General features: G+C 40.8%; 1 protein-coding gene across 7 annotated transcripts in view; it reads right to left on the reverse strand.

Annotated features, from left to right (window-relative positions):
• Positions 1-11,291, reverse strand: part of LOC130295119 (tumor necrosis factor alpha-induced protein 2-like) — a 43,600-nt gene extending 32,309 nt beyond the window's left edge. For 3 of the 7 annotated variants that reach the window (XM_056545458.1, XM_056545463.1, XM_056545465.1), the window contains exon 1: positions 5,354-5,477. The gene's annotated coding sequence lies outside the window, so the exon portion shown is untranslated. Of the gene's footprint in view, positions 1-3,333; positions 3,388-5,353; positions 5,505-11,173 lie in introns of those variants that run through there. The other 4 variants (XM_056545461.1, XM_056545460.1, XM_056545462.1 and 1 more) reach the window with 4 other exon arrangements.
• Positions 11,292-11,545: the final 254 nt, after the last annotated feature.

Genomic DNA, 11,545 nt, shown 5'->3' on the forward strand with positions numbered 1-11,545 from the left:
TATCAGATGCTGCATGCTCCACAGGAAGTTGTATTTCTTTCTGGAGTTCTTTTCTGACTGACCAAAGTGCTCTCTGCTGACACCTCTGTCCGTATCAGGAACTGTCCAGAACAGGAGAGGTTTGCTATGGGGATTTGCTTGTACTTGGACAGTTCCTAAAATGGACAGAGGTGTCAGCAGAGAGCACTGGGGTCAGACTGAAAGGAAATTCAGAAAGAAGAGAACTTCCTGTGGAACATGCCGCAGCTGCTAAGTACTGGAAGTTAAGATTTTTTAAATAGAAGTAATTTACAAATCTGTATAACTTTCTGGCACCAGTTGATTTAAAAAAATTTTTCCAGTGGGGTACCCCTTTAAATAAATTGACTTAATCTTCCCCTTTATTATACAGGAGACATTGTTAATGATCAGTCTAAAAAAAAGTTTATTGAAATAAGAAAAAGGGTTACAGGAATGGAAAAAAAAAAGAAGGGGAAGAAGGGAAAACTAAAAACATAAACATAAGCTTATGTAATCTGAAAGCAAATTCATAATAAGAATTATATAAAAGATAAAAAATTAAATAAAAAGACAAATGTGAGAACAACACCAAGGTTATTAAAACAAAGCATAAAGCAAATCCCCAGATACCCCTCTGGGGAGAATAAAGTTCCCTTTAAACAACAGGAAACTATTGAAATGACAATCATTGATTTTAAAATCCAAAAGAAAGAGAAACATAATAAAACAAATCTGTTTATGACAGAGGTTCCATAAAATTAGCTCCCTTAAAGGGGTACTCCGGTGGAAAAAAAAAATTTCTTTTTAATCAACTGGTGCCAGAAAGTTAAACAGATTTGTAAATTACTTCTATTAAAAAAATCTTAATCCTTCCAGTACTTATCAGCTGCTGTTATGATCCACCGGAAGTTCTTTTCTTTTTGAATTTCCTTTCTGCCTTTCCACAGTGCTCTTTGCTGACACCTCTGTCCATGTCAGGAACTGTCCAGAGCAGGATAGGCTTTCTATGGGGATTTGCTCCTGCTCTGAACACTTCCTAAAATGGACAGAGGTGTCAGGGAACCTATACCACCTAGTAAGAAGTTTGTAATTAGTTTCCTGACATTTACCCGCAATAGAAAACTTATGGCATAAGGAAAAAAATGGAGTCCTTAAAGGGGTATTCCTCCCCTAGACATCTTATCCCTATCCAATGGATAGGGGATAAGATGTCTGATCTAAACAAATGGCGGGTGTTGCACAGCGGCGGGACCCCGCGATCTTTGAGCAACACCTGGCGTTCATTTAGAATGCTTGGAGCAGGCTGCGGGAGTCGTGAGGTCGCAGCCACACCCCCTCAATGCAAGTCTATGGGAGGGGGCGTGGTGACCAGCACCTGGAAGGCCTCAAATCTACAGTCATTCCAGTAGGTCAAAAGTCTATGTCTGCTGTCACTACCCATAGTCAAGTCCAGTCTAAAGTCAAGCCTCAAGATAATTATCTAAAGTCAATTACAAGTATAATTGGTTCCAGCAGGCTGTGAGGTCCTTCTGGGTTCCTGGTCACCTCTCTGGGATTCTGGCCTAGCTGTGAAGATAATACCATCTATCTAAACTCAGTAAAGCCTCCGTTAAACCATAACCTGGTTGTGGACCCTCCTTTCACTACCTAGCCATTGAAATAGCGGAGATACCGTTCGTGTGATTCCGTTTCCCAAAAAAACACTATCGGATATACCGGACTATTGGACTCATTATTGGATCCACTAACGTCTGCCGGATTACAGAGATCTGTCTCTGCTGAGGACACTCTACACACCAATATCAACCCAAGTATAGAGGTTTTACCGTTCTTGTAACATCACGGAGCCGGCCGCATCCATCTGACCAGCTGATTGCCAGACACGTGACCATCCACCCGCTATGTCACATGCCGGGAGCTCGCAGCGGTGGCGGCTGCACTTGCCGGTGCTCCTGCCGCTCTTAGCTAGAGCAGAATACCCCAGACATCGGGACCCGCGCGGAGTGGGTGAGTGGCACGCAAGGGCCTGTGTCTTTTGGTCCCATTGTCACAGCAGGTCCCTTTAGCCGAGCTCCCAGCCTCTACGTGTGGTGTACGAGATTAAAATCTCCCTGCACAGAACTTAACCTTTCTTTGTTACAATATCCAGTATCCATTTCTCCTTACCGGATTGTTTTTGATGCATCAGACAGTTACAAAGACTGATTTCTTTTTTATCCATTTGCCAATTTTCTCTACAGGTTTTTAAATTCATCAGCTGCTATACAGATACATTATTTCATTGTTACATTGTTGCCATATTGCTCCACAGGGTTATACCATATAATCCCTATTCTGCTAATGTCATTGATTGATATGGCTGTGAATGTTTAATATATGAGAGCGCTATAATCTCCAGGGCTTATTTACTATTTGTGATAGAAATTTATACCATAGTTTTAACATTGTTTCACAGCCGCAGGGCCCTAGGGCTGTGATCTTTTTAGGAACTTCTGTTTTCTTTATTATATTTTATAAACATTTATTGGTCTGGAAGTCTATATATTTTTCATTTCAACCATCCATCCATCCATCCATCCATCATACACTTTTCTGAGTGATATAACTGAGGACTGAGTATTCTATATTTTTCATATTTTCTCTCCAATTCTCATCAGGGTGTGAGAATTTCTCAGTTAACCTCGCATATTATTTCTGTGAGCTGCACATATCTTACTTTTTATTTACGAATCTGTTTAACTTTCTGGAGCCATTTCATATATATATAAAAAAAATGTTTTCCTGGATAACCCCTTTAATACTATCTTGCCCCTCCACCTACACCGCTTCACCCTTTGGTCCCGCCATACACAGTGGGTCACCACACATGGATAGATACATACATACATACATACATATACGTACGCACGTAAGTATGTATGTATGTACATACATTCCATACACATATATAATTACACACATACATAATACATGGATAAAAAAGATGCACACTATACAGTATAAATGCACATACATGGTTAGATATCTGGAAGCACATATACGTATATACATGGATAAATAAAGTTGCACATATAAAATACATACATACATGGACAGATTCCTAGAAGTATGCATGCCTACATACATACATACATATATATATATATATATATATACATACATGGATAGATACAAAGATGCACTCATACTGTGCATACATACATACATACATACCTGGAAGCATACATACATACTGTACATACATAGATGCATACATATATAGATGGGTACACAGATTATAATAAAATAATAGAATATATAAGGCACAGGGTCATATACTTATCATATACTTACAGGAGGATCTGTAGATCTAGCAGTGAACATGAAACTAATCTCTGCGCAGATAATGGTACATAAACAGATTCAGAGGTTACGCCCTATACTCGCCCTACCCTCCTCACTGTGCTATTCCTTAGCACTGCTGTAGATCGGGTGATGCTCAGCTGGATCCCCTTCCCATGATGCAGTTGAGGCCCAGGGTCATTTGCAGTCTCAACCACTCTTTGTATTGTGGATGTGAACTAAGATGAACGTACTGTGAACTCACATCTGCCGGGAGCCAATAAGCAAAAATAAAACGTCTCTAGATGGCGCTTCTTATAGCAGAGGGAAAATTTGCTGTGTATTTTACCGTCATGCTTTGTGTGATTGTACTTTATCGTATGACTTGTAATGACTGATGATCAATAAAGCTCTTTCCTTTTGCTGTAAATCAGAAGAATATGAAAACTTGCTTCCCTAGATGAAGGCGCTTGCTCCAGGAGAGGTATTGAACAATTTTTATTATGTTGGTAACGCGTTTCGATCCTGTACTAGGATCTTCGTCAGGCTGTCTGATGAAGATCTTAGTTCAGGATCAAAACGCGTTGCCAACATAATAATAAATTTTAATACCTCTCCTGGAGCAAGCGCCTTCATCTAGGGAAGCAAGTTTTCATATCCTTCTGATTTTCATCAATATACCGGACTGACGGTGTCATCTCCGGTATTTCCCTGTGGCGGCTGCCCCAAACCTTAACTTTCCCAACGCTACTGTAGGTGTTGTACTCTGAGCGCAATACCTAAGGGTAAGGAGCCTGATTTTATTACTGCCTCATCCTGCCTCAGTCCTCACAAAGGGCGCTCCCTGCTGTCTTTTTTGTTTCTTTCATTTTTTCTTTGGCTGTAGGAAGAAAGGGTTAATCTAACCCGATTGAACGGACAAGACAAGAAAATAATAATATATATGACTTATTGCCAGGGACAACGAAGGGAGCGTGCTGCTCTCTTTGTCAGGACCATCATGTCCATATTATTTTCTAGTCCTGTCCGCTCAATGGGGTTAGGTTAACCCTTTCTTCCTACAGGACCAGGAGCGCCATCTAGAGACGTCCCATTTACAATTGCTGTCTCCCAGGTGTCGTCTGGTATTTCAGAGGCTTCACAGGGAGTTCATCTTGATTCGTTACTACTATCACCCAACTATTTCAAGCAGAGGTCGGACGCCCGGCTGATCCTGTGTATCTGCCCACACACCGGTAGTTGTGTCAATGCGCTTCTCGGGATTCTGCCCATAGTTCAACATGAGGCTGAAGTTGGTTTCTTATTTGAGCATTTTCTTATACATTACTATGACAAATAAACCTTTTCTCCTCTTTTTCCTCTGCAGTAACCTGTTTTTTAAACATAAATGTTAATTATTATTTGGGAACAATCAGATCCAGAAAAATAATCAGGGGTTAAATTGGGCCACTAACCTAAGGATGGAAATATAAAGCGTAAGGGCCCCTCCATAACACCTAACTGTTTACAGGCTGGCCCAAAAAGTGGATAGGCAGGAAAACAGATGCCAACCTTCCCAACTATTTACGTTTTTTTCATTTTGAATAAGTAACTGGTGATTGCAAGGGGTAAAACCCCATTGGGCCGCAAACTTAAGGATGGAAATATTAATAGTAAGGGCCCCTCCATAATACCTAACTGGCCCAAAAAAGGGATTGGCAAGAAAACAGGTGGCAAACTTGCCAGTGGCTTATGTGTATTATGAATAAGTAACTGATAATTTCATCATTGGGCCACTAATAACACCATTGGGCCACTTACCTAAGGAAGGAAAATGAGTAAGTGGATTGGTGGATTGGTAAGAAACTAGGTGGCAAAATCATCATTTTGAATAAGTGACTGAGGATTTCAATGGGTTAAATATCAATGGGCCACTGACCTAAGGGTGGGAATTGAAAGAGTAAGGGCCCTTACACAATAAACCACTGTATCCAGTTTGGCCCAAAGAGTAGATTGGCAAAAAAAACAGGTGCCAACCTTGCCAGCTACTTACATTTTCTGCATTTTGAACTGAAGTAACTGAGGAATTCAAGGGGTTAAACACAATTGGGCCACTGACCTATGGGTGGGAATTAAAAGGGTAAGGACCCCTGCGTAGTTCCCAGCTGAATCCAGCCTGGCCCAAACTGTGGATTGGTAAGAAAACAGGTGCCAACCTTGCCAGTTGCTTATGTGTAATTTGAATTTGAAGTAACTGATGATTTATAGAGGTTAAATATCATTGGGCCACTAAACTGAGGATTGGAATAGAAGGAGCAAGAGCCTCTGCATAATACCCAAATATATACAGCCTGGCCCAAAAAGTGGGTTGGCAAGAAATCAGGTGCCAACCTTGCCAACTACTTACATTTTTTTTTCATTTTAAATAATTATGGAGTTTAAGGGGTTAAACACCATTGGGCCACTAACGCAGGAGTAAAAATATATAAAGAGTAAGGGCCCTTGCATAATAACCAACTGTATCCAGCCTGGCTTAAAATGTGGATTGGCAGCAAAACAGGTGCCAACCTTGCTAGTTGCTTATGTGTATTGTGAATAAGTGATGATTTTAAGGGGTTAAAGGGGTTATCCAGGAATAGAAAAACAGAGCAAATTTCTTTCAAAAACAGCTCTATGTCTGTCTCCAGGTTGTGTCTGGTATTATATCTTGGCTCCATTCACTTCAATGGAACTGAGCTACAGAACCACACCCAATTTGGAGACAGACGTGGAGCTGTTTTTGAAAGAAATTAGCTCTATTTTTCTATTCCTAGATAACCTCTTTAATCCCTTGAAATCATCAGTTATTCGTAATACACATAAGCAACTGGCAAGGTTGGCACCTGTTTTCCTGCCACCCGATTTTTGGGTCAGGCTGGATACATTTGGGTATTATGGAGGGGCCCTTACTCTATATTTCCACGCTTAGGTTTGTGGCTCAATGGTGTTTAACCACTTAAAATTCCCAATTATATTTGGCAAGGTTGGCACCTGTTCTCCTAACAATACACTGTTTGGGCCAGGATGGATACAGTTGGGTATTATGGAGGGGCCCTTACTCCTATTTCCATCCTCAGGATAGTGGCCCAATGATGTTTAACCCCCGAAAATCATCAGTTACTTACTTGTAATACACATAAGTAACTGACAAGGTTGGCACCAGTTTTCCTGCCAATCCAGTTTGGGCCAAGCTGGATACAGTTGGGTATTATGGAGGGGCTCTTACTCTTGATATAGTAATCAAGTTCATTAGTTTTATTTGAATCCAATATATGGTTCATAATGTTCTATATAATCCATTTATTGCTGAACTTCTAACCTTAGATATAGTTTTGTAAGAAAGACACGTGACCTCACCAAAAGGTGAAGAATTAAAGAGGCAACGTCATTATGAAAAACTTTTATATTTTGTAGCACTACTGATAAGATGACTTTTTAACCCCTTAACGACCAAGGACGCATATTTACGTCCTTGGCCGGCCCCCGAGATATAACGCGGGTTCACACGGTGACCCAAGTCATATCGGGTCGGTCCCGGCATGTATCTGAAGCCGGGACCCGGGACTAATGGTGTGTGGCAGCAATCGCGGTGCCGCATGCTATTAACCTTTTCTAAAACGAAATTGAAAGCTGCCAGGCTGCTCGGTGGGGCTAATCGGGACCACCGCAGTGAAGATGCAGTGTCCCGATCAGCTGGGACACGAGCGGAGGTCCTCTTACCTTCCTCTGGCGTGTCCCCTCGGCGATTGATTGCTTCAAGAGATTCAGGCTTGAGCAATCGACCGCCGATAACAGTGATCACTGCAAAGCCATGGCTTTGCAGTGAACAGTGATGGCAATCAGTGTATGCAATGTTATAGCCCCCTATGGGAGTTATAACACTGATAAAAAAAAGTGTAAAAAAAAAAGTTAATAAATGTGATTTAACCCTTTCCTTAATAAACGTTCAAATTACCCCCCCCTTTTCCCATAAAAAAAAAAGAAAAAACACCATGTAAATAAAAATAAATATAAACATGTGGTATCGCCGCGTGCGTAAATGTCCGAACTATAAAAAAAATATCATTAATTAAACTGCACGGTCAATGGCGTACACGCAAAAAAATTCCAAAGTCCAAAATAACGTATTTTTGGTCGCTTTTTCTATCATGAAAAAATGAATAAAAAGCAATCAAAAAGTCCAATCAATACAAAAATGGTACCGCTAAAAACGACAGATCACGGCGCAAAAAATTAGCCCTCATACCGGCCCATACACAGAAAAATTTAAAAGTTATAGGGGTCAGAAGATGACAATTTTAAACGTATACATTTCCGTGCATGTAGTTATGATTTTTTCCAGAAGTACGACAAAATCCAACTGATATAGGTAGGGTATCATTTTAATCGTATGGACCTACAGAATAAAGAGAAGGTGTCATTTATACTGAAAAATGTACTGCGTAGAAACAGAAGCCCCCAAAATTTACAACATGGCGTTTTTTCTTCAATTTCGTTGCACAATGATTTTTTTCTCGGTTTCGCTGTAGATTTTTGGGTAAAATGACTAATGTCACTGCAAAGTAGAATTGGTGGCGCAAAAAATAAGCCATCATATGGATTTTAGGTGCAAAATTGAAAGGGTTATGATTTTTAAAAGGTGAGGAGGAAAAAACGAAAGTGCAAAAAACGAGAAACCCTGCATCCTTAAGGGGTTAAAATATACATTTATTTTTATTCAATTTTACTAAAAAATAAATTTAAATAGCTGCCACTAGGGGGTCATCTATCTTTATGCAGACAGACTACTCTGTATTTTGCAGCATACTGGATACCGGCCATAAAGCATGTTGGTATCTAGTATAGTAGATCACCATTGCACCACTACGGCCTTCAGCTGTTCCTAAACTACAACTCTCACGATGGGAGTTGTAGTTTTGCAACAGCTGGGGGTACAATCTTTGTAAAACTCTGTATTAGAGCTTTGTATTCTCCAGCTGTGTGCCTCCAGCTCTTGCAAAATTACAGACAAAGGATGTGTGGGCATGCTGGGAGTTGAAGTTTTGCAACAGCTAAAGACAACACTGCTCTAACACAGTGCTTTACAAACACTGCAGCTCCAGCTGTTGCAATGCAAAACTACAACTCCCAGCATGCTTGAACAGCCAAAGCTTTTTCTGACTCCTGAATGATCAGACATTTAGGAGTCTGTGAAAGCTGAATGACACACATAGTGACATCTTTGTTGATTAGCATCCAGCTTTACTAGGAGCAGATAGAAAATGTATGTATAAAAACTACTGTGCAGTGATTTACAGACTGCTGGGCTGCTCCCAGACTCAGAGCAGAAGAGTCATCACAGTGAGGGAGAGAGATGGACATGCCCCCTCCACAAGGCAGGAAGCCAAAGCAAGAGAGCAAGATATAAATGCTATTTGTTAGGGATATATAGGTCCTAGACACATACATTTTCACATCTTAAATACCTGAACGTTACGAATAATGTTAATATGTCACTCACTTCATGTTTTGGTAACAACAGTAAAGATGTGAAAATTGAGGTTGTAGATAATTAAATCATCACATCAGGCCACAGAAAATCTATATTAAAAAACGCCTTATTGAATTATGCCTCATCACACCCTACCCACACCAAAAACTGTATCCCTTACAGTCAGATGATTAGGTTAAAACAAATTAATAATGATGACAGCATATATCGCAAACAGATGGAAGAGCTACTGTAAGTGTCAGGTTTGAGGAACATGGCTATCCTCCTGGAGTGTTGAGGCCGACCAAACATAGGGCAGATTCAGTCTCTCTTTTTACTGGAAGGGTAAAGATTTTTCAATAGAAGTAATTTACAAATCTGTAACTTTCTGGAGCCATTTTTTTTTTTTCTGGAATACCCCTGTAAGTGTTATAAACTTCTCTCTAGTCTGCTTGGCGATGGTCTCGTAGCCCATTCCAGCCTTGTGTAGGTCTACAATCTTGTCCCCGACATCCTTGGACAGCTCGTTGGTCTTGGTCATGGTGGAGAGATTGGAACCTGATTGATTCTGTGCAAAGGTGTGTTTTATGCAGGCAAGATTTGGTGCGGTCCCTTTAAGAGAGTGCTCCTAATCTCAGCTAGATACCTGTATAAAAGGCACCTGGGAGGTAGAAATCTTGGGTAGAAAGCGGATTCATAGGGGGACAAATACTTGTTTCAGCCATAGGCTGTCTGGGCAGGCTGGACGTTGTAGCTGTGCAACAGCTGCAGGCACACTGAATGGTAAACACTGTTTTACAAGTGAAAATGAAAGTTTCATGTCAGGACCTGGAATGTTTCGTGCCAATCTACAGGAAATGGTGTTTGTAGTTATTGCCACACTTGGTTTACTGATAACATTCATTCTTCAATGTTAATAATCCTTCATTACACACCTGTCTGGCAGATGGTCGGACACTACCTGGGTCTGACCCAAAATATTGTCCCAAGAGAGGTGAAAATTCTATAAATTATTGTCATTGTAATTAATGTGGTGCAGAGCTCCCTCCAGTGGCAGACAGGTTGAAATCAATGTAGCTGCCATTCAGTAGGAACAAAAAACCATATGTATGGGAATGTCCTCCAGGTGGGGGGTCACATGGATAAGAAACGGATGTATTTTAAGAACACATCCCCTGTAGAGCCGACGCATTTTAGGAGTTAATTGTTCTTAACCCCTTAAAGGGGTACTCCACTTCCCAGCGTTAGGAGGAACATTTAGTTACGAAAGCTGGGTGCCGGCTTCAGGGCTCGTCACGCCCCGACCCCTCAATGCAAGTCTATGGGGGGGGGGGGCGTGATGGCCATCACACCCCCTCCCATAGACTTGCATTGAGGGGGCGGGGTGTGACATCACGAGGGGGCATGGCAAACCCAAAGTCTGCACCCAAAGTTCTAAACGCTGGGGAGTGGAATACCCCTTTAAAGACACTGCCTTTAAATATCCATAACACTTAGTTTTCCACGCAAAGACCCATATGAGGCTAGTATTATGCGGGACAAATTTTACTTTGTAATGACATCAATAATGTTACCACAAAATTTATAGTGAATTTTCTACGTTTTTACATTTATTTTATCTATATTTTGTTAATTTTATATATTGTAACATTTTTTTACATTGTTCTTAGCAATGGCGTGTGGTGATTCACTGCAGCGACCACATACCTTGAATGGCTGCGGTGACTTGCTATATGTATTAAAATGTGTATGGAGGGGGTTAACATCCTTTTCCATTTTGTCAATTACAGGGTTAACTCTTACCTTTATTAGCATGTTGTTGTGTCTATCTTGCTATGCCTGAAGACGCTGCGCATGTGCAGCGAAACGCATTGCATCTTGGTTATTAAAGTCCATTTGTATCCTTCCTATGGTGTCCTGGTCGGTCAGTGCCGTGTGAGCAAGTCCTTTTACACGTCAGTCGTCCCAAGTGTGCTCCCATTTAATACATAATCCCAGCCCGGATTTTTCTTCCCCATGTGCATTACCTTACATTTATCATTGTTTAACCTCATCTGCCACTTCCCAGACCCAACCTATCCAGATCCATGTGTAACAGTGCACTGTCCTCTATTGTGTTTACCGCTTTACAGTATCATCTGCAAAGATTGCTACTTTACTATTCAACCCCTCTACAAGGTCATTAATGAATATATTAATTAGAACAGGACCCAAGACTGACCCCTGTGGTCCCCACTAGTAACATTCACCCAATCAGAATAAGTACCATTAATAACCACCCTCTGTTTCCTATCACTGAGCCAGTTACTTACCCACTTACACACATTCTCCCCCAGCCCAGTCCTTCTCATTTTATGCACCAACCTTTTATGTGGAACCGTATCAAATGCTTTGGAAAAATTCAGATATACGACATCCAGCGATTCCCCCTGGTCCAGTCTGGAACTCACCTCCTCACAAAGCCATGCTGATATGGAGTCATTTATTTATTTCTATCAAGATATTCCAAAATAGCATCTCTTAGAAAACCCTCAAACTATTTACATTCTATCTTTTTACATTTAAGTCATTGACCTTAGGGGTATGTTACCATGTGCATTTTTGGCTGCACATTTTCTGCAGCAGAATTTGCTACCCATTAAAGTCAATGGGTAGCAAAATCAGCAGCTAAATGCACACGTGAACATACCCCAAGAGGCTATTCACACATATTTGATGCTGCAGATTTTAATGTAA

This window comes from Hyla sarda, chromosome 11 (genome assembly GCF_029499605.1).
Source record: "Hyla sarda isolate aHylSar1 chromosome 11, aHylSar1.hap1, whole genome shotgun sequence".
In the NCBI taxonomy this organism is placed as follows: Eukaryota; Metazoa; Chordata; class Amphibia; order Anura; family Hylidae; genus Hyla; species Hyla sarda.